Source organism: Rhinopithecus roxellana, chromosome 10, assembly GCF_007565055.1.
Source record: "Rhinopithecus roxellana isolate Shanxi Qingling chromosome 10, ASM756505v1, whole genome shotgun sequence".
NCBI lineage: Eukaryota > Metazoa > Chordata > Mammalia > Primates > Cercopithecidae > Rhinopithecus > Rhinopithecus roxellana.
Window position 1 is genome coordinate 11302331 of NC_044558.1, and position 19200 is coordinate 11321530.

Genomic DNA, 19200 nt, shown 5'->3' on the forward strand with positions numbered 1-19200 from the left:
ACCATTTGTTTCTTCATATTTTGGGGAAATAAAAAAATAAGAATCACTTGTTGCTCTTTCCCACGAAATTCTTGACTCCTTGACTGATTCATCTTTTTAAAATATCAGTACTCAACGCAGTGCCTGGCATTGAGAAGGAAACTGACTATAAATGAAGTACAGGTCTTAGTCATCAGGAGCCTTTCATCCTGTCAGGCATAGTTCAATATTCTTGCTACATGAACTATATTAGCAATCAACTAAAGTGTAAACCCCTTAGAAAGAAAAGCAACTCGACGGCAAGGCTCTGGAGGTTATTTGTTGCCCTCTTGTGTCTCGTTTTAGGAACTACAGACTCTTCCCTCCACTTGCAAGAATTCTGATTCCTTTTATGTGTTTTTTAATTTACGTATTCTAAGAAATACACTTGTTTCTCTACAACCTCACACAGAACACTTTTGACACCAGATGTGCGAGTTTTTTTTCCCCACACTGACCGATTTTCCAACACCAGCTGGGTGTCCTACAATCCAACTCAATACTGACACTATCTACCTGCAGTCATGTCAGATACCACAAGTTTAGAGCTCAGTCCCACAAGACTGCTCCCACCCAGATGCCAATTGAAAGTCCCGGTACTTCTGACTGACCAGCTATAAATTCGGGGGTTTCCATGACCTCCTCCTTGCGTTCCATCATTTGCTAGAATGGCTCACAGAATTCAGGAAAACGTATTACTTACCAGTTGATTATGGAAGATGAACAGCCAGATAAAGAGGTCTGGAAGAGTCCTGAGCACAGGGTCTTCTGTCCCGGAGTTGGAGTGCACCACTCTCCTAGCAGTTGGAAGCAGCCCACGAATCCATAAACCCAGAAGCTCATCAAGACCCACTGTTCATGAGTTTTTATAGAGCTTTATTTCCAGCCCCCTCTCCCGCCTGCTTCCCGAAGGTCAGCGTGTGGGGCTGATAGTTCCACTCCTCTTATCCCTTGGTCTTTACCTGAGCAGTTTCATCCGGAACAGGAGCCACACCTTACGTCATGCATTAACGTAGCACAAGTTCAGGTGTGACTGATGTTATGCAAGATCAGGGGCTTGTTGTGAATAACAAAAGATACTCTTATCACTCAGGAAATTCCAAGGATTTTAAGGTTTCTGCGACAGGAACCAGGCCCAAAGACCAAATGTAATTTTTATTATACCACACTTATTCTATAAATATATATATATTTATTTTTTGTACAATTGCTTGTTTACATTGGCAGCAACCCTCAAAGCACTGGTATATGAAGACCAGACCTGCCAGACGCAGTGGCTCATGTCTGTAATCCTAGTACTTTGGGAGGCCAAGGAGGGTGGGTCGCTTGAGCTCAGGAGTTTGAGACCAGCCTAAGAATGGTGTCCATATGCTATGGTGAAACCCCATCTCTACAAAAATCAGCTGGGTGTGGTGGTATCAACCTATAGTCCCAGCTATTCGGGAGGCTGAGGTGGGAGGATCGTTTGAGCCCAAGATTGTGCCATTGCACTGCAGCCTGGGTGACAAAGTGAGATCCTGTCTCAAAAAAAAAAAAAAAGACCAGACCTAAAGAACAGCAGCTCTGACCCCAGGAACAAGGGGCTTGTAATACATAATGCTTCATCATAAGTTTGTTTCCTTTAGATGGGTCTTTTAGATCTAGCACACACAACTTTTTAGAAGACCGTTCCATAATAGATGCAGGTCAAGCTCACACATTAAAATCTGCCCTAATTGTCATTTTGCTGGGAATGAGAGTCCCTGACTGTCTTGGGAAGATCTCTAGCAACGCTTTTCATCTTAACGGAATGAGGCAGTGCCCTCTGCAGTCCAATAACTTCAATGCCTGAACCCGGACAGTATAGCGGTGTTACAGGAAAAGGGTCCCGATCCAAACCCCCAGAGAGGGTTCCTGGATCTTGCACAAGAAAGAATTCAGGGCGAGTCCACAGTGCAAAGCAAAAGCAAATTTATTAAGAAAGTAAAGGAATAAAAGAATGGCTACTCCAAAGACAGAGCAGCCCCGAGGGTGACTGGTTGCCCAATTTTATGGTTATTTCTTGATGCTATGCTAGTAAGGGGTGGCTTATCTATGCCTCCCCTTTTTTGACCATATAGGGTAACTTCCTGATGTTGCTATGGCATTTGTAAACTGTCATGGCATTGGTGTGAGTATAGCAGTGAGGAGGACCAGAGGTCACTCTCGTGTCTGTCTTGGTTTTGGTAGGTTTTGGCTGGCTTCTTTACTGCAACCTGTTTTATCAGCAAGGTCTTTATGACCTGTATTTTGTGCTGACCTCCTGTCTCATCCTGTGACTTACAATGCCTTAACCATCTGGGAATGTAGACCAGTAGGTTTCAACCTCATTTATCCCGCTCCTATTCACGATGGAGTTGCTCTGGTTCACATGCCTCTGACAGCAGGATGACTCGCAGGCTCCGCTCGGGCCTCACCTCATCTTTCACTAGTTGCTGTGAGAAGAAATATTTTTCGTGGTTTTTAGATATGAAAACAAGATCTTGTTGTTCATGGTCTAAAGGAGAATACATAGTAGACATGAGGCTGTGCATCACTTGGACTGTGTGAAGAAGGCATGAATTTGCTCTGCTACCACTTGTCCAATAAGCTGCTCGAGTTCTTGGATGGAATTATTACTCAGTTCCTGGATACTTGGAAACTTCTGAAGCAAAAGGAAGGCTTTAACTTTTCCGAATCCTGGAATCTGCTGCACATTTCAAAAAAGGAATGGGTCGGGTGCAGTGGCTCATGCCTGTAATCCCAGCAGTTTAGGAGCCCCAGGCGGGCGGATTACTTGAGGTCAGGAGTTCAAGACCAACCTGGCCAAAATGGTGAAACCTCATCTCTACTAAAAATACAAAAATTAGTCAGGCGTGGTGGTGGCGGGTGCCTGTAATCCCAGCTACTCAGGAGGCTAAGGCAGGAGAATCACTTGAACCGGGAGGTGGAGGTTGCAATGAGCCAAGATCATGCCACCACTGCACTCCAGCCTGGATGACAAAGTGAGACTGTCTCCAAACAAAAACAGAAACAAAGAATAAATGACTCAGAAAACAGAGCCCCTTTCTTCCTGAGAAAGGATTTTTCTAGAGCTCTTTGGTTTGCTCTTCAAAGCATCCTGTGAGGCAGGATGCTTCCATCTGGCTGGCCATCCCAGGGTCAAGCACAGTGAACTTCTGTGTGGCTGGAAAGTATTGTTCATTCATATGAGCTTTTTCAACTACTACAACCCCTTGAAGATTACTGGAATTCCTAACCTGACCAAGCCTCTTTATGTAAGCTATTTTCTGGCTACTGAATCAGCTTCAGTGACATAAAGAATGAAGAATCTGCTAAATAGGTAAAAATCTGATGTCAGACCATCCTGAAAAATGAGCTTAATTTTCCTTTGCGTCCCCTGCACCAGCTGGAATCCATGCTATTTCTCAGTGACCACAATGAGGGAAATGCAAGACAGAACTTGAACAATCTCTCCTGCACACAGCCTTGCATTCCAGAAGCTAGGGCCTCTGGCAGGATCTCATCTGCAGAGTATTCTTTCAAAGACTGAAATTATTTGCCAATGTCTTAGAAATAAGAAAGACCGCCGGGTGCAGTGGCTCATGCCTGTAATCCCAGCACTTTGGGAGGCCGAGACAGGCAGATCGCCTGAGGTCGGGAGTTCGAGACCAGTCTGACCAACATAGAGAAACCCCATCTCTATTAAAAATACAAAATTAGCAGAGTGTGGTGGTGCATGCCTGTAATCCTAGCTACTTGGGAGGCTAAGGCAGGTGAATCGCTTGAACTCGGGAGGCGGAGGATGTGGTGAGCCAATATCTCACCATTGCACTCCAGCCTGGACAACGAGAGTGAAATTCCATCTCAAAAAAAAGGAAAGAAAAAAAGACCGGCTGGGCGTGGTGGCTCATGCTTGTAATCCTAGCACTTTGGGAGGCCAAGATTCGAGGACCACTTGAGTCCAAGAGGTGGAGACCAGCCTGGGTGACATAGCGGGACCCTGTCTCTGTTTTTAAATTTTAAAAATATATATTTAATTAAAAAGCAGAAAAATAAGAAAGACTTCTGAGCTTTTGAAGAACTGCAAGTAATTCAGTATGGCTAAAAAACAAGGGAGAAGCCTGGGCGTGTGAGCATGGTGGTTTACACCTGTAATCCCAGCACTTTGGGAGGCTAAGATGAGCTGATTGTTGAGTCCAAGAGTTTGAGACCAGCCTGGGAAACATGGCAAGACCCTGTCTCTACAAAAATAAATAAATAAATAAATAGGTAAATAAATAAATAAATAAATAAATAAATAAATAAATAAAATTAGCCAGGCATGGTGGTGCATGCCTATAGTTACAGTTACTTGGGAAGCTGAGGTGGGAGTATCACCAGAGCCCAGGAGGTGGAGGTTCCAGTAAGCTGAGATCATGCCACTGAACTCCAGCTTGGGTAACAGAGTGAGACCCTGTCTCAAAAAAAGAAAAGAAAAAAGAAAGGCAAAAGTTCTGGGGTGGGTGGGTTGGAGCACTGATGACACAACATAAAAATATTATGAATAGCTGTGTATGTCATGCTAAGGAGTTTCATCCATATCCTAAGGATAATGAAGAGTCTTTATAGTTTTTAAACCAGGGAATGACTTAATCAGATTAGTGCTAAAGAGATTACTCTGGCTGCTTTGTATCATAAAGATGGGGAAGCACGGATGGGAACTAGGGGGTCACTTAGGACTCTGTTAGAGTAATGACTGAACAGAGCTGAAGCCGTGTGGAAAGAATAGAAGATGGATGGATTTGAAAGATATTAAGGAGGTAGGCTTAGTGGGATTTTAGTGATAAAGGGTGTGGTGTGTGATAAAGGGTGTGGTGTGTGTGCTGGGACTCAAGTTAGGCAAAGAGAGAAATTGAGGAAAATGAGGATGATTCACACATATTTCAACTGTGTGACTTAGTAGATCATGGCACCAGTTTAGCTGAGAGCAGGGGTGCACTGTGCAGGAAGATGACAATTCTGTCCCAGACATGTTGGGCTATTAGGGATTTAGCTAGATCAACATTTATCCACACATTTTTCTTGAGCTTTTCCTGTACTATAGGTGGTGGAAAATGAAAAACTAAATATCCAAGACTCTCCTACAGCTAGAGTTTGAATGTGATTTAGTTTCCAGCGACCGTATATGCTAGAATGAGACTTGAATTAAAAACCAAGCTCAGTGAGAAGAACAGCAAGGAGTGAGCATCCGATTTCTTAGTGTGGACAATAGCACGGCCAGGGTGGTTCTCATGCCCAAGTGGTGACATTCCAGTTTTGGAAGGCGGCCCCTAGATGGTGGGAGAAGCAATAGAGTCCCTTGGTAGTCACTCCTGGGGGCTCAGACTAGAGTGTTTCTTTAGCTTTTCCCCTTTCTGAGTGGACTTTCTGTAATTAAAGCCTGTCTGACTCAAGGTGTCTATCGGATGTTCAAACAATGATGTGCTATTGCATATTCAGACTTAGAGTTGAGGACATAGATATGTGAACATAAGTACAATTTAAAAGCTGTTGGGCTGCGTGCGGTCGCTCACACCTGTAATCCCAGCACTTTGGGAAGCCGAGGCAGGTGGATCACCTGAGGTCAGGATTTCAAGACCAGCCTGGCCAACATGGTGAAACCCCATCTCCACTAAAAGTACAAAGATTAGTCAGGCGTGGTGGTGCACACCCTTAGTGCCGGCTACTCAGGAGGCTGAGGCAGGTGAATCACTTGAACCCGGGAGGCAGAGGTTGCAGTGAGCTGAGATTATGCCACTGCACTCCAGCCTGGGCAAGAGAGCAAGACTTTGTCTCAAAACAAAACAAAACAAAACAAAACAAAAACAAGCTGTTGGCGGCCGAGCACAGTGGCCCACTCCTGTAATCCTAGTACTTTGGGAGGCCAAGGCTGGGGGATCACTCAAGCTCAAGAGTTCAAGACCAGCCCAGGCAACATGGTGAAAACCTGTCTCTACAAAAAAAATACAAAAAATTAGCCAAGTGTGGTGGTATACGCTCATAGTCCCAGCTACTGGGAGAGCTGAGGTGGGAGGATCACTTGAGCCTAGGAGGTCATGCTACTGCACTCCAGCCTGGGTGACAACGTGAGACTCTGTCTCAAAAAGAAAAGCTATTGGAACCCCTCAAAACATTTAAACCTTGACAGAGATGAGACTGATCTGAGTCACATATGGCTATAACATGTTTCTCAGATTATAGATTAACTCGTTTTCTCATTTTTCTTGTCCCGTACAATGACTAGAGAAAATTAGATGACGTCAGGGACAAAAACCTCCTGCCTTCTTAATTAATGACCTTTGTTACAGATTAACTTTTTCTTTGTTATTCTGCCTTGCTTAGATCAGATGACAGAAAACCCATGACTATTACATTTCTGTAAAAAAAAAGAAAAAGAAAAACAAGAAAACAACTATATGTACTCTCCCCAAAAGAAACACTTTTATAACCAGTCAGTTTGATATAACTATGTGCCAACCTTGTCTAAAAAGAGTTGTAATCCTGCTCAAAGTTCCTCTGTCTATATAAATAAACCCTTAACTTCCTGACTTCACAAAGCTGACTTTCTTCTTTTGGAGTTGATGTTTCCAGGTGTGCCATCTTCACACTTTGGACTGGAATAAACTGTTTTGAAATTAGATCCTGACCCTTTTGATTATTTTAGGTGACAGATAGAGTTTAGACTGAAGTATAGATCGGGGAGAATAAGCCAATAGATGGTAAATGAAGACTTGGGAGTGGATTGAGGAGAGGGAGAAAGTACAGTAAAAAGAGAGGTGGCCAGGCCAGAATCTTGAAAACCAGCACTTAAGAGTAAACAGAAGAAGAAGGAAAAAAAATGTAAAAGAATGCTAGAGAGGTGTTAAGAGGAAAACAAGGACTGTGATATCATAGATGTCAAGAGGAGGGGACATTTCAAAAGTAGGGACTGGTCAGCAATGACTAATGTTTCAGAAAATAAGAACGTAAGACTGAAATGTGTCTGTGTTATTCAGCAACAAAGAGGTTCTTGTGTGACAGCTTTTCTTAGAGCTGTGAGAAAAGGGCCAGGTGCGGTGGTTCACTCCTGTAATCCCAACATTTTGGGAGGCCGAGGTGGGTGGATCACCTGAGGTCAGGAGTTCGAAACCAGCCGGGCCAACATGGTGAAACCCTGTCTCTACTAAGATACAAAAATTAGCTGGGTGTGGTGGCAGGCACCTGTAATCCCAGCTACTCGGGAGGTTGAGGCAGGAGAATTGCTTGAACCCATGAGGTGGAGGTTGCAGTGAGCTGAGATTGTGCTATTGCACTCTAGCCTGGGCGACAGAGTGAGACTCCCTCTCAAAAATAAATAAATAAAATAAATAAATAAATAAAGAATTGCAACAAGAGGCTGGACGCAGTGACTCATGACTGTAATCTTAGTACTTCGAAAGGCTGAGGTAGGCAGATCACTTGAGGTCAGGAGTTCAAGACCAGCCTGGCCAACATGGTAAAACCCCATATCTACTAAAAATACAAAAATTAGTTGGGCATGGTGTCACATGCCTCTAATCCCAGCTACCTGGGAGACTCAGGCAGGAGAATCGCTTGAATCTGAGAGGCAGAGGTTGCAGTGAGCTGAGATAGCGCCACTGCACTCCAGCCTAGGCAACAGGGTGAGATGCTGGCCCCCGGTGCCCTAAAAAAGGAAAAAAAAAAGAAAAAGAAAAAAAAAAGAATTGTGAGAAGAGGTAAGTTAGGCTTCAGGGAAAGGGCAAAATGTAAATGTTGACTATTTGACACTTAGCCCTAGTCTGTTGAAACGATGAGGCTTAACTTCAGAGATGCTGTGGAGGACTAAAGATGACTGCATGTTTGTTTTTTGCCACTCTTCCCAGGAAAAGGTGGAGTTTCTCTCTCCCTTAAACTGGAACTGACCCTGTGGCTTATTTGAACAAACAGAACATGGTGGGAACTTCTAAGACTGAGCCTTAGGAGATGTGATGTTTCTTCATGTGCTCTCTCAACCCATGATTGTGCTGTCAGAAGGCCAAGTGAGGCCGGGTGTAGTGGCTCACGCCTGTAAGCCCAGCACTTTGGGAGGCTGAAGCGGGCGGATCACCTGAGGTCAGAAGTTCGAGACTAGCCTGGCCATCATGGTGAAACCCCGTCTCTACTAAAAAATACAAACATTAGTCAGGCATGGTGGCACGCACCTGTAGTCCCAGCTACTCAGGAGGCTAAGGTAGAAGAATTGCTTGAACCTGGGAGGCAGAGGTTTCTGTGAGCCAAGATCATACCACTACACTCCAGCCTGAGTGACAGAGCAAAACTGCATCTCAAAAAAAAAAAAAAAAAAAAAAAAAAGAAGAAGCTCGAGTGATTTGGTGGGGATACTACACGGAAGATAACTGAGGCTTCTGCCAACAACCCTATTTGGGATTCCTACTGGCAGTTAGCAGCAACTAGCCATTCAGCCATCCCTGCAGCCCAGCTAACACTATGTAAAGCAGAATTCCTGCCTGATCAACACACAGAATCAAGAAAATAATCATTATTGTTGTTTTTAGTCACTAAATTTTGGTGTAGTTTGTTAAATAGCATCATTCAGGGAGTCGAGGAGAATGCTCTTCAAATGGAAAGGTATCAGTGATTCACGAAAACTTGTCAGTAAGGAGTATTTGAAAGATCAGCTGTCACTGCTCTCAGTACAGCTCTGACTGTCACTGTATTAGGCTGTTGTTGCATTACTCTGAAGAAATACCTGGTCAGAGGCCAGGTATGGTGGCTCAAGTCTGTAATCCCGGCACTTTGGGAGGCCAAGGCAGGTGGATCACCCGAAGTCAGGAGTTCAAGACTAGCCTGGCTAACATGGTGAAACCCTGTTTCTACTAAAAATACAAAAATTAGCTGGGTATGGTGGCAGGCGGCCTGTAATCTCAGCTACTCAGGAGGCTGAGGCACGAAAATTGCTTGAACCTGGGAGGTGGAGGTTGCAGTTAGCCAAGGTGGCACCACTGTACTCCAAGACTGGGTAATTTATAAACAAAAGAGGTTTAATTGGCTTATGATTCCACAGGCTATACAGGAAGCAAAGTGGCATCTGCTTCTGGGGAGACCTCAGGAAGCTTTTACTCATGACGGAAGGCAAAGCAGGAGCAGGCTGTTCACATGGTGAAAGCAGGAGCACGGGGAGGCGGGGAGGTAGCACACACTTCTAAATTACCAGATCTCATGAGAACTGATATGATTTGGCTGTGTTCCCACCCAAATCTCACCTTCAACTGCGTCCTCCAGGATTCCCATGTGTCATGGGAGGTACTCAGGGGGAGGTAATTATATCAGGCGGGGGGTCATCTTTCCCATGCTATTCTCGTGGTAGTGAATAAGTCTCATGAGATCTGATGGGTTATCAGGGGTTTCTGCTTTTGCTTCTTCCTCATTTTCTCTTGCTGCCGCCATGTAAGAAGTGCCTTTCAGGCCGGGCGCGGTGGCTCAAGCCTGTAATCCCAGCACTTTGAGGCCGAGACGGGTGGATCACGAGGTCAGGAGATCGAGACCATCCTGGCTAACACAGTGAAACCCCATCTCTACTAAAAAATACAAAAAACTAGCCGGGTGAGGTGGCGGGCGCCTGTGGTCCCAGCTACTCGGGAGGCTGAGGCAGGAGAATGGCGTAAACCTGGGAGGCAGAGCTTGCAGTGAGCTGAGATCCGACCGCTGCACTCCAGCCTGGGCGATAGAGCGAACCTCCGTCTCAAAAAAAAAAAAAAAAAAAAAAGAAGTGCCTTTCTCCTCCCACCATGATTCTAAGGCCTCCCCAGCCATGTGAAACTGTAAGTTCAATTAAACCTCTTTTTCTTCCCAGTCTTGGATATGTCTTTATCAACAGCGTGAAAATGGACTAATACAGTAAATTGGTACCAATAGAGTGGGGTATTGCTGAAAAGATACCCAAAAATGTGGAAGCGACTTTGGAACTGGGTAACAGGCAGATATTAGCACAGTTTGAAGGGTTCAGAAGAAGACAGAAAAATGTGGTGTTGTGAGAAGTCAGGGACCCCGAACGGAGGGCCTGGCTGAAGCCGTGGCAGAAGAACATAAATTGTGAAGATTTCATGGACATTTATTAGTTCCCCAAATTAATACTTTTATAATTTCTTATGCCTGTATTTACTGCAATCTCTGAACATAAATTGTGAACATTTCATGGACACTTATCACTTCCCCAATCAACACCCTTGTGATTTCCTATGCCTGTCTTTACTTTAATCTCTTAATCCCATCATCTTCTTCCTAAACTGAGGAGGATGAATGTCGCCTCAGCACCCTGTGATTGTGTCAGCTGCACAAATTGTTTGTAGAGCATGTGTGTTTGAACAATATGAAATCTGGGCATCTTGAAAAAAGAACAGGATAACAGCAATGTCCAGGGAACAAGGCAGGTAACTTTGAACTGGCTGCCGGTGAGCCGGATGGAACAGAACTACATTTCTCCTCTTTCAAAAGCAAATAGGAGAAATATCGCTGAATTCTTTTTCTCAGCAAGGAACATCCCTGAGAAACAGAATGCGCCCTGAAGGTAGGTTTATAGACGGCCCCTTTAAGGCTTGCTACCTTTTACAGTGGAAGCCGAAGGGATGAAATAAGCCCCAGTCTCCTGTAGCGCTCCCAGGCTTATTAGGATGAGGAAAATTCCCGCCTAATAAATTTTGGTCAGACAGGTTGTCTGCTCTCAAACCCTGTTTCCTGATAAGATGTGCCTGAAACTTCATTAGCAATTTTAATTTCACCTCATCCGGTGGTCCTGTGATCTCGCCCTGCCTCCATTTGCCTTGTGATATTTTATTACCTTGTGAAGTATGTGATTTCTGTGACCCACACCCTATTCATGCTCTCCCTCCCCTTTTGAAAATCCCTAATAAAAACTTGCTGGTTTTATGGCTCAGGGAACATCATGGATCCTGCCGACGTGTGATGTCTCCCCCGAACACCCAGCTTTAAATTTCTCTCTCTTGTGCTCTTTCCCTTTATTTCTCTAACCAGCCGAGACACTTAGGAAATAGAAAAGAACTCATGTAAACATCGGGAGTGGGTTCTCTGGATAATGTGGGAACGTTTGGAACTTTCTAGAGTTCCAAAAAAAAAGTTGCTGAATGACTTTGCCCAAAATGCTGACAGCAATATGGACAATAAAATCCAGGCTTGGTGATCTCAGATGGAGATGAGCAACTTGTTGGGAACTGGAGCAAAGGTAACTCTTGCTATGTTTTAGCAAAGAGACTGGTGGCATTTTGCTCCTGCTCTAGAGATTTGTGGAAATTTAAACTTGAGAGAGATGATTTAGGGCATTTAGTGGAAGAAATTTCTAAACAGCAAAGCATTCAAGAAGTGACTTGGGTGCTATTAAAGGCATTCAGGTTTTGTTTCGTTTTGTTTTGTTTTCAGATAGAGTCTCGCTCTGTCACCCAGGCTAGAGTGCAATGGCTCGATCTCGGCTCACTGCAACCTCTGCCTCCCAGGTTCAAGCAATTCTCCTTCTTAGCCTCCCGAGTAACTGGGATTACTGGCACCCACCACCACACCCAGCTAATTTTTGTATTTTTTTTAGTAGAGACGGAGTTTCACCATCTTGGCCAGGCTGGTCTTGAACTCCTGACCTCATGATCCACCCACCTGGGCCTCTTAAAGTGCTGGGATTACAGGTGTGAGCCACCACGCCCAGCCAGCATTCATTTTTATAAGGGAAGCAGTGCATAAAAGTTTGGAAAATTTGTAACCTGACTATGCGATAGAAAAGAAAAACCCGGCCAGGTGCGGTGGCTCACACCTGTAATCCCAGCACTTTGGGAGGCCGAGGAGGGCAGATCGCCTGAGGTTGGGAGTTCGAGAACAGCCTGACCAACATGGAGAAACCCCGTCTCTACTAAAAAATACAAAATTAGCTGGGATGGTGGTGCATGCCTGTAATCCCAGCTACTTGGGAGGCTGAGGCAGGAGAATCGCTTGAACCTGGGAGGCGGAGGTTGCAATGAGCTGAGATCTTGCCATTGCACTCCGGCCTGGGCAACAAGAGCAAAATTCCATATAAAGAAAAAAAAAAAAGAAAGAAAAGAAAAATCCATTTTCTGGGGAGAAATTCAAGCCAGCTGCAGAGATTTGCATAAGTAGCAAGGAGCCTATAATCCCCAAGACCATGGGGAAAATGTCTCCAGGCCATGTCAGAGCACGTCATGGCAGCCCCTCCCATCACAGACCCAGAGGCCCAGGAGGAAAAGTAGCTTCATGAGCTGGGTCCAGGGTCTCTGTGCTGTGTGCAGCCTAGGGACTTTGTGACCTGTGTCTCAGCTGCTCCAGCCGTGGCTGAAAGGGGCCAACATACAGCTTGGGCTGTGGCTTCAGAGGGTGGAAGCCCCAGGCCTTGGCAGCTTCCATGTGATGTTGGGCCTGTGGGTGGACAGAAGTCAAGAATTGAGGTTTGGGAACTTCTGTCTAGATTTCAGAAGATGTATGGAAATGCCTGGATGGCCAAGCAAGTTTGCTGCAGGGGTGGGTCTCTCATGCAGAACCTCTGCTAGGGCAGTGCAGAAGGGAAGTGTGGGATTGGAGCCCCCACACAGAGTCCTTACTGAGGCACTGCCTAGTGGAGCTGTGAGAAGAGGGCCACTGCTCTCCAGACCCCAGCAGGGTAAATCCACCAGCAGCTTGCACCGTGTGCCTGGAAAAGCTGCCGACACTCAATGCCAGCCTGTGAAAGCAGCCGGGAGGGAGGCTGTACTCTGCAAAGCCACAGGTGCAGAGCTGCCCAAGGCTATGAGAACCCACCTCTTGTATCAGTGTGACCTGGATGTGAGACCTGGAGTCGAAGAATTCATTTTGGAGCTTTAAAATTTGACTGCGGCCGGGCGCGGTGGCTCAAGCCTGTAATCCCAGCACTTTGGGAGGCCGAGACGGGTGGATCACGAGGTCAGGAGATCGAGACCATCCTGGCTAACATGGTGAAACCCCGTCTCTACTAAAAATACAAAAACTAGCCGGGCGAGGTGGCAGGCGCCTGTAGTCCCAGCTACTCGGGAGGCTGAGGCAGGAGAATGGCGGGAACCCGGGAGGCGGAGCTTGCAGTGAGCTGAGAACCGGCCACTGCACTCCAGTCCGGGCGACAGAGCGAGACTCCGCCTCAAAAAAAAAAAAAAAAAATATATATATATATATATATAATTTGACTGCTTCAGTGGATTTTGGACTTGTATGGGCCCTATAACCCCTTTATTTTGGCCAATTTCTCCCACCTGGAACAGCTGTATTTACCCAATACCTGTACCTGCATTGTATCCAGGAAGTAACTAGCTTGCTTTTGATTTTACAGGCTCATAGGTGGAAGGGACTTGCCTTGTTTTGGACGAGACTTTGGACTGTGGACTTTGGGGTTAATGCTGATATGAGTTAAGATTTTGGGGGACTGTTGGGAAGGCATGATTGGTTTTGGAATATGAGGACATGAGATTTGGAGAGACCAGGGACAGAATGATATGGTTTGACTGTGTCCCCACCTAAATCTCAACTTGAGTGAATTCCCACATGTTGTGGGAGGGACCCGGGATAGGTAACTGAATCAGGGGGGTCTTGATTCCTTCTTACTCTCCATGTCTCTTCCTTCTCTCCTCTCCCTTCTCCCTTATCTCTTCTTTATTTTTTTCTTTTCATCTCCTTCCTTTCTTTTCTCTCTGCTTTCCTGTGAATGTATTATTTTCCAAAGGAGGTATATAATTTATGTAGCATAATCATACTGTACTTACTCTTTAGTTAGCATAGCCTAACACATGATAAATGCTCTATAAATATTAGCTATTATTACTAATTTACATTAATATTTAATATATGAGGTAATTTATAGTATTTCATCTTAATATAACTGTATTGATACTATATCATATAATTATTATATACTGCTATGGTTTGGATATGGTTTGGCCCCTCCAAATCTCATGTTGAAATGTGACCCCCAATGTTGGAGGTAGGTCTAGTGGGAGGTGCTTGGATCATGGGGTCAGATTCCTCATAAATGGCTTGGTGTTCTCCCCATAGTAATTAGTGAGTTCTCACTGTATTAATTCTTGTGAGAGCTGGTTGTTAAAAAGAGCCTGGCTCCTCCCTCCCCTCTCTCTTGCTTCCTTCCTTTCTTGCCATGTGATAGGTACACACACCAGCTCCATGAGTGGATGAAACCTGTGTCCCTCACCAGAAACAGATGCTGGCACCACGCTTCTTGCACAGCCTGCAGAATCATGAGCCAAATAAACCTCTTTTCTTTATAAATTACCCAGCCTTGGGTATTCCTTTACAGCAATACAAATGGACTAAGGCATATACTATATATAGTTACATATACATATTAAATTTATATAATACAAATAATCCTGTATTGTAGTTATACAACATATTAGTTACCTATCTAGCCCAAAATTTAACAGCTTAAAACAAAAAACTTATTTTCCCAACGTTTCTGTTGATTAGTAATCCAAACATGACTTAGCTAGGTACCTCTGGCTCAGGGTATCTCACAAGGCTGTCATCCAGGTGTTAGCTGGTGCTGTCATCATCTCAGGGCCCAACTGAGAGAAGATTCACGTCCAAGTTCATGCACGTGGCTTTTGGCAGGCCTTGGGTTGCTGGCTTTTGGCTACAGACATCAGTGCCTTGCCACATGGGCATCTCAATAAAGCAGCTCACAACATGGCAGCTGGCTTTGTTCAGAGCAAAGAAGAAAGCAGGAGAGCAAGAGGAAGCACCAAAAATAGAAGCCAGAGTCTTCTTGTTACACAGTCTGGGAAGTCACACCCCATCACCTCTGCTATGTTCCATTTGCTAGTAGTACCTAAGACCAGCCCACATTCAAAGGGGGAGGATCACACAGAGGATGAAGAACAGGAGGTGGGAGGCCAGGCACAGTGGCTCACGCCCATAATCCCAGCACTTTGGGGCTGATGCGGGTGGATCACTTGAGCCCAGGAGTTCAAGACCAGCCTGGCCAATGTGGTGAAACCCCGTCTCTACTAAAAATACAAAAACTAGCATGGTGGGGTGGCTGGCATCTGTAATCCCAGCTACTCGGGAGGCTGAGGCATGAGAATTGCTTGAACCTGGGAAGTGCAGGTTGGGAGTGAGCCAAGATCGCACCACTACACTCCAGCCTGGGCAACAGAAAGAGACTCCCTCTCAAAAACAAAAAACAAAACAAAACAGGCAATGGGGATCATTGGGACTCTCTTACAGGCTGCCTAGTATTAATACATATAATTTCTAAAACTATATATTTATTATATAGATGTGCTTAAATTACTAATTATATGAGTTATTATTAATAACTATATACATTGAACTTTCCTGTTTTAAACCATATTTGCAAATTCCAGAGTTTCTTTCTCTCTCTCTCTCTCTCTATTTTGGCAGGTAGAATGAGACGATAGATGAATGAATGAATTTTTAGAACTTGTCCTGTTTTGTTTGTTTACAGCCAGTTTTATCAGAGTTATTTATATCTTTTTTGTTGTGGGTTCAGGAACTTGAGCAGAATCTTAAACCTGGATCAAACATTTTACATTTGTGTGGTCAAGAAAGTATGACCGTAACAGTGTAAGACTGACTACCAGTGCCATCAAAAAATTTACGCAAAGCAAAATGACGAGACAGAAGCACTAATTACTGCAGATATAAATTCTATATGTTTTACATGAGACAACTTTTACAGTCTTACTGCTGAAATCCCTTTAAGACTAGCTGTCGTCCAATTTTTCTGCTTTGAGGGAGCCTATTCCTTTTTGCTCTATTGCCCCCATATCACTTCATTGATTGCTTGTTCCGCTTGCTGAACTCCAGGTATACCACTCTCAAACTGCTTACTTCCCTAAAACGTTATCCTCTACCCCCTTGCATTTGACTAAGTTTTTGAATGTTAATATTTCAGAAATAGGAAGTTACTATTTCAAGTCTTCATCTCAATTCAATCCAGTTGACCAAATTTAGATATTTTTTTTTGAGACAGGGTGTTGCCCAGGCTGGAGTGTAGTGGTATAGTCATAGCTCACTGCAGCCTAGACCTCCTGGGTTCAAGTGATCCTCCCGCATCAGCCTCCTAAGTCGCTGGGACCACAGGCATATGCCACCATGCCTGACTAATTAAAAACAATCTTTTGGCCAGGTGTGGTGGCTCATGCTTGTAATCCCAAAACTTTAGGAGGCTGAGGCGGGTGAATCACCTGAGGTCAGGAGTTCGAGACCAGCCTGGCCAACATGGTGAAACCCTGTCTCTACTAAAAAATACAAAAATTAGCTGGGTGTGGTGGTGGGTAACTGTAATCTCAGCTACTTGGGAGGCTAAGGCAGGAGAATCGCTTGAACTCGGGAGGCAGAGGTTGCAGTGAGCCGAGATTGTGCCATTGCACTCTGGCCTGGATGACAGAGTGAAACTGTCTCAAACTGTCTCTCTTTTTTTTTTTTTTTTTTTTGCAGAGACAAGGTCTTGCCATGTTGCCCAGGCTGCAAATTTTGAGTTTTAATGTGCTAACCATTATGTCAGCTAAAGAGGAGTAAGACAGCCTCTGCCATCAAGAAACTTAGCCTAAGCTAGGGGCAGTGGCTCACGCTTATAATTCCAGCACTTTGAGAGGCCGAGGCAGGGGGATGACTTGAGCCCAGGAGTTCGATACCAGCCTGGGCAACATAGGGAGACCCCATTCCTATAAAAAATAAAAAAATAAGAAAAAGAAACACTCAGCCTAATAGGGTTTAAAGATATATAAAAGAGTTTAATAAAGTGGATTATATAATTACACAAATAAACAAAGAGTTGATTTAATAGAGGGAATGATTAACTCTTCAGAAGCAGAGGGGACCAGGAAAGGTTTCTGGCAGGAGGTGACATCTAGGCTGGATTTTGATGGACAAACAAGTGTTCCCTAGCCTAAGTTTTCTAAGGACATATGTCTTTTGGCATCTAAGTCCATCTTTTGTGTTTGGCTGTTACTACTTCATTGCTTCATTCCTCTACACACACCACTCCCTCTTCCTGCCCTCCCTGTCTCATATAACCTTCCCCCTTTCTTTTCCTTCCTTTTATGGGAAATTTTTTTGGTGTGTGTTTAGCTCCTGGGTTTAATTTAGTTGGATGGGACTGTAGTAATAACGTTTCTGTACATTTGCCCAGAGGCCTTCAGCTAATGGGTGTATTCTTTACAGGCCAATAAACAGATGAATAAAGCCAGCCTGACATCTCACATCTCTGTCTCTCTCCTCTTTCTTTGCACGTTGCCCATCTTTCCCAGACGTTTTATAAAAACTAAAATTTTCCTGGGTAACTCAAACACAGATTGCCTTCATTAAGTCACTTCTATACCTGCCAGTCAATCCCATGAGGGGCTTTCTTCTTGCTGGAGAATGTGTTGTCTGACCTCAGGAAATCCAGCCTATATGGGATGGAAGTATGGGCTGCTACTCAATGAGTGAAAAAGAACCCCAGAAAATGATGGGCTTGTAACGCTGGATGGCATTTGCTGGTTTCTGACCATTGGTGCTGATTTTGACTTGATGTAATTAAATGATTAATTGATGTACGATGCAACGGAAGCTGATCAAATCACCCCGAGAAAAGCAAATCTGGGGATCTCTACGCCTGGGGATCCAAACCTGGGCTCTGAAAACAAACGGGGAACTGTAGTAGAATAAAGGGCCCCCCATAGTTGCCATGAAAAAAATTAACCAACCTTGGCCAGGCGCCGTGGCTAACACCTGTAATCCCAGTACTTTGGGAGGCTGAGGGGAGCAGATCACTTGAGGTCAGGAGTTTGAGACCAGCCTGGCCAACATGGCGAAACCCCCTCTCTACTAAAAATACAAAAATTATCCGGGCGTGGTGGCGGGTGCCTGTCATCCCAGTTACTAAGGAGGCTGAGGCAAGAAAATCACTTGAACCCAGGAGGCGAAGGTTGCAGTGAGCCAAGTTCATGCCACTACACTCCAGCTTGGGCAACAGCGCGAGACTCCGTCTCACAAAAAAAAAAAAAAAAAAAAAAAAAAAAAAACAACTAACCAACCTTGAAACAAACTGCATTCTCAAAAGTCTCTAAAACCCAACAGCATATTGTTGTCCTGTTCTTCTACCAGTTCCTGCCTCACTACCTCTCCTTTCCTTCTAGGATGCTACTTCCTGCCTGTTCTCTTCTTCAGCCCTGCTCTGAACATTCTGTTCCTGTTTTCACTGCCCCAACTCCAGACTACCTCCTACAGCCCCAGGAGAACACCCCCTCCCACTGCCTGGGGAGGCTCTCCTAAACTATAGCCTCTAGCCAGGCCAGCACATTGAGGTCATTGCTCTCCCTGCCAAATGACTGGCCTGAGTTCAGCGTCTCCATCTGTCTGAGCTTCATGGAAAACTTGATCGCTGCTCTAGGCTCTTCATTCTGTGTCCTGCCTTAGCGATGTCCTGCTTTGCATCTGCCTTTTGGTTTCTTCTCCCCACACCCTTTTCTTTCCCTGACTCTCCTCAGACTAGAATCACATCTGTTTTCTAGCCTCAGCCCCCTCACTGTGGAGCAGATGGAAGAAGAGCAAGTTCTGGGGCAGGAAGATCAGGAAGAGCTGGGCGTAGCAGTCGGATTGTTCTGCGGACTGACCAGATTCCATGTATCTTAGAGATGTAGCATTTACCGCTCCCTCGGAGGTCCCAGAGGTGCTTACAAAGTGCAATTTGCTCTTTCTTCCTCTCAACTAGACTCCTTCCTTTCTTCCTTTCTTCCTTCCATCATGCCCCCTTTTTTTTTCTTCTAGTCTGTAATTTATTATTACTATTTACTCTCTATCTCCCTGTACTTTTCTGTAATTTATTTCATCAGGGAGATATATAATGCGGACTAAAGGAGCTAACAGATAACCTGAAACTTACGTATTTCTATGGCATGCAAGGTCCACCATTCCTCTGACTTGAGTTTCTGTAATTCAAGTTTGCTCTTGAATTCAAAGCGGGAATGTTTTAGTGGTTGAACCACTAGAGTCTCTATGAATAAGAGCAAATACAAAGTCTTTAAAATTCCTGGATCAAGCCTGAGCAACATAGCAAAATCCTGTCTCTACAAAAAAATAAACATAAATTCACCTGGCATGGTGGCATGCACCTGTAGTCCCAGAGACTTAGGAGGCTGAGGCAGG

At 44.7% G+C, this 19200-nt stretch overlaps 1 pseudogene; it reads right to left on the reverse strand.

Moving 5' to 3' along the window:
* Positions 1-2569: 2569 nt before the first annotated feature.
* Positions 2570-18678, reverse strand: LOC104672870 (annotated as a pseudogene).
* Positions 18679-19200: the final 522 nt, after the last annotated feature.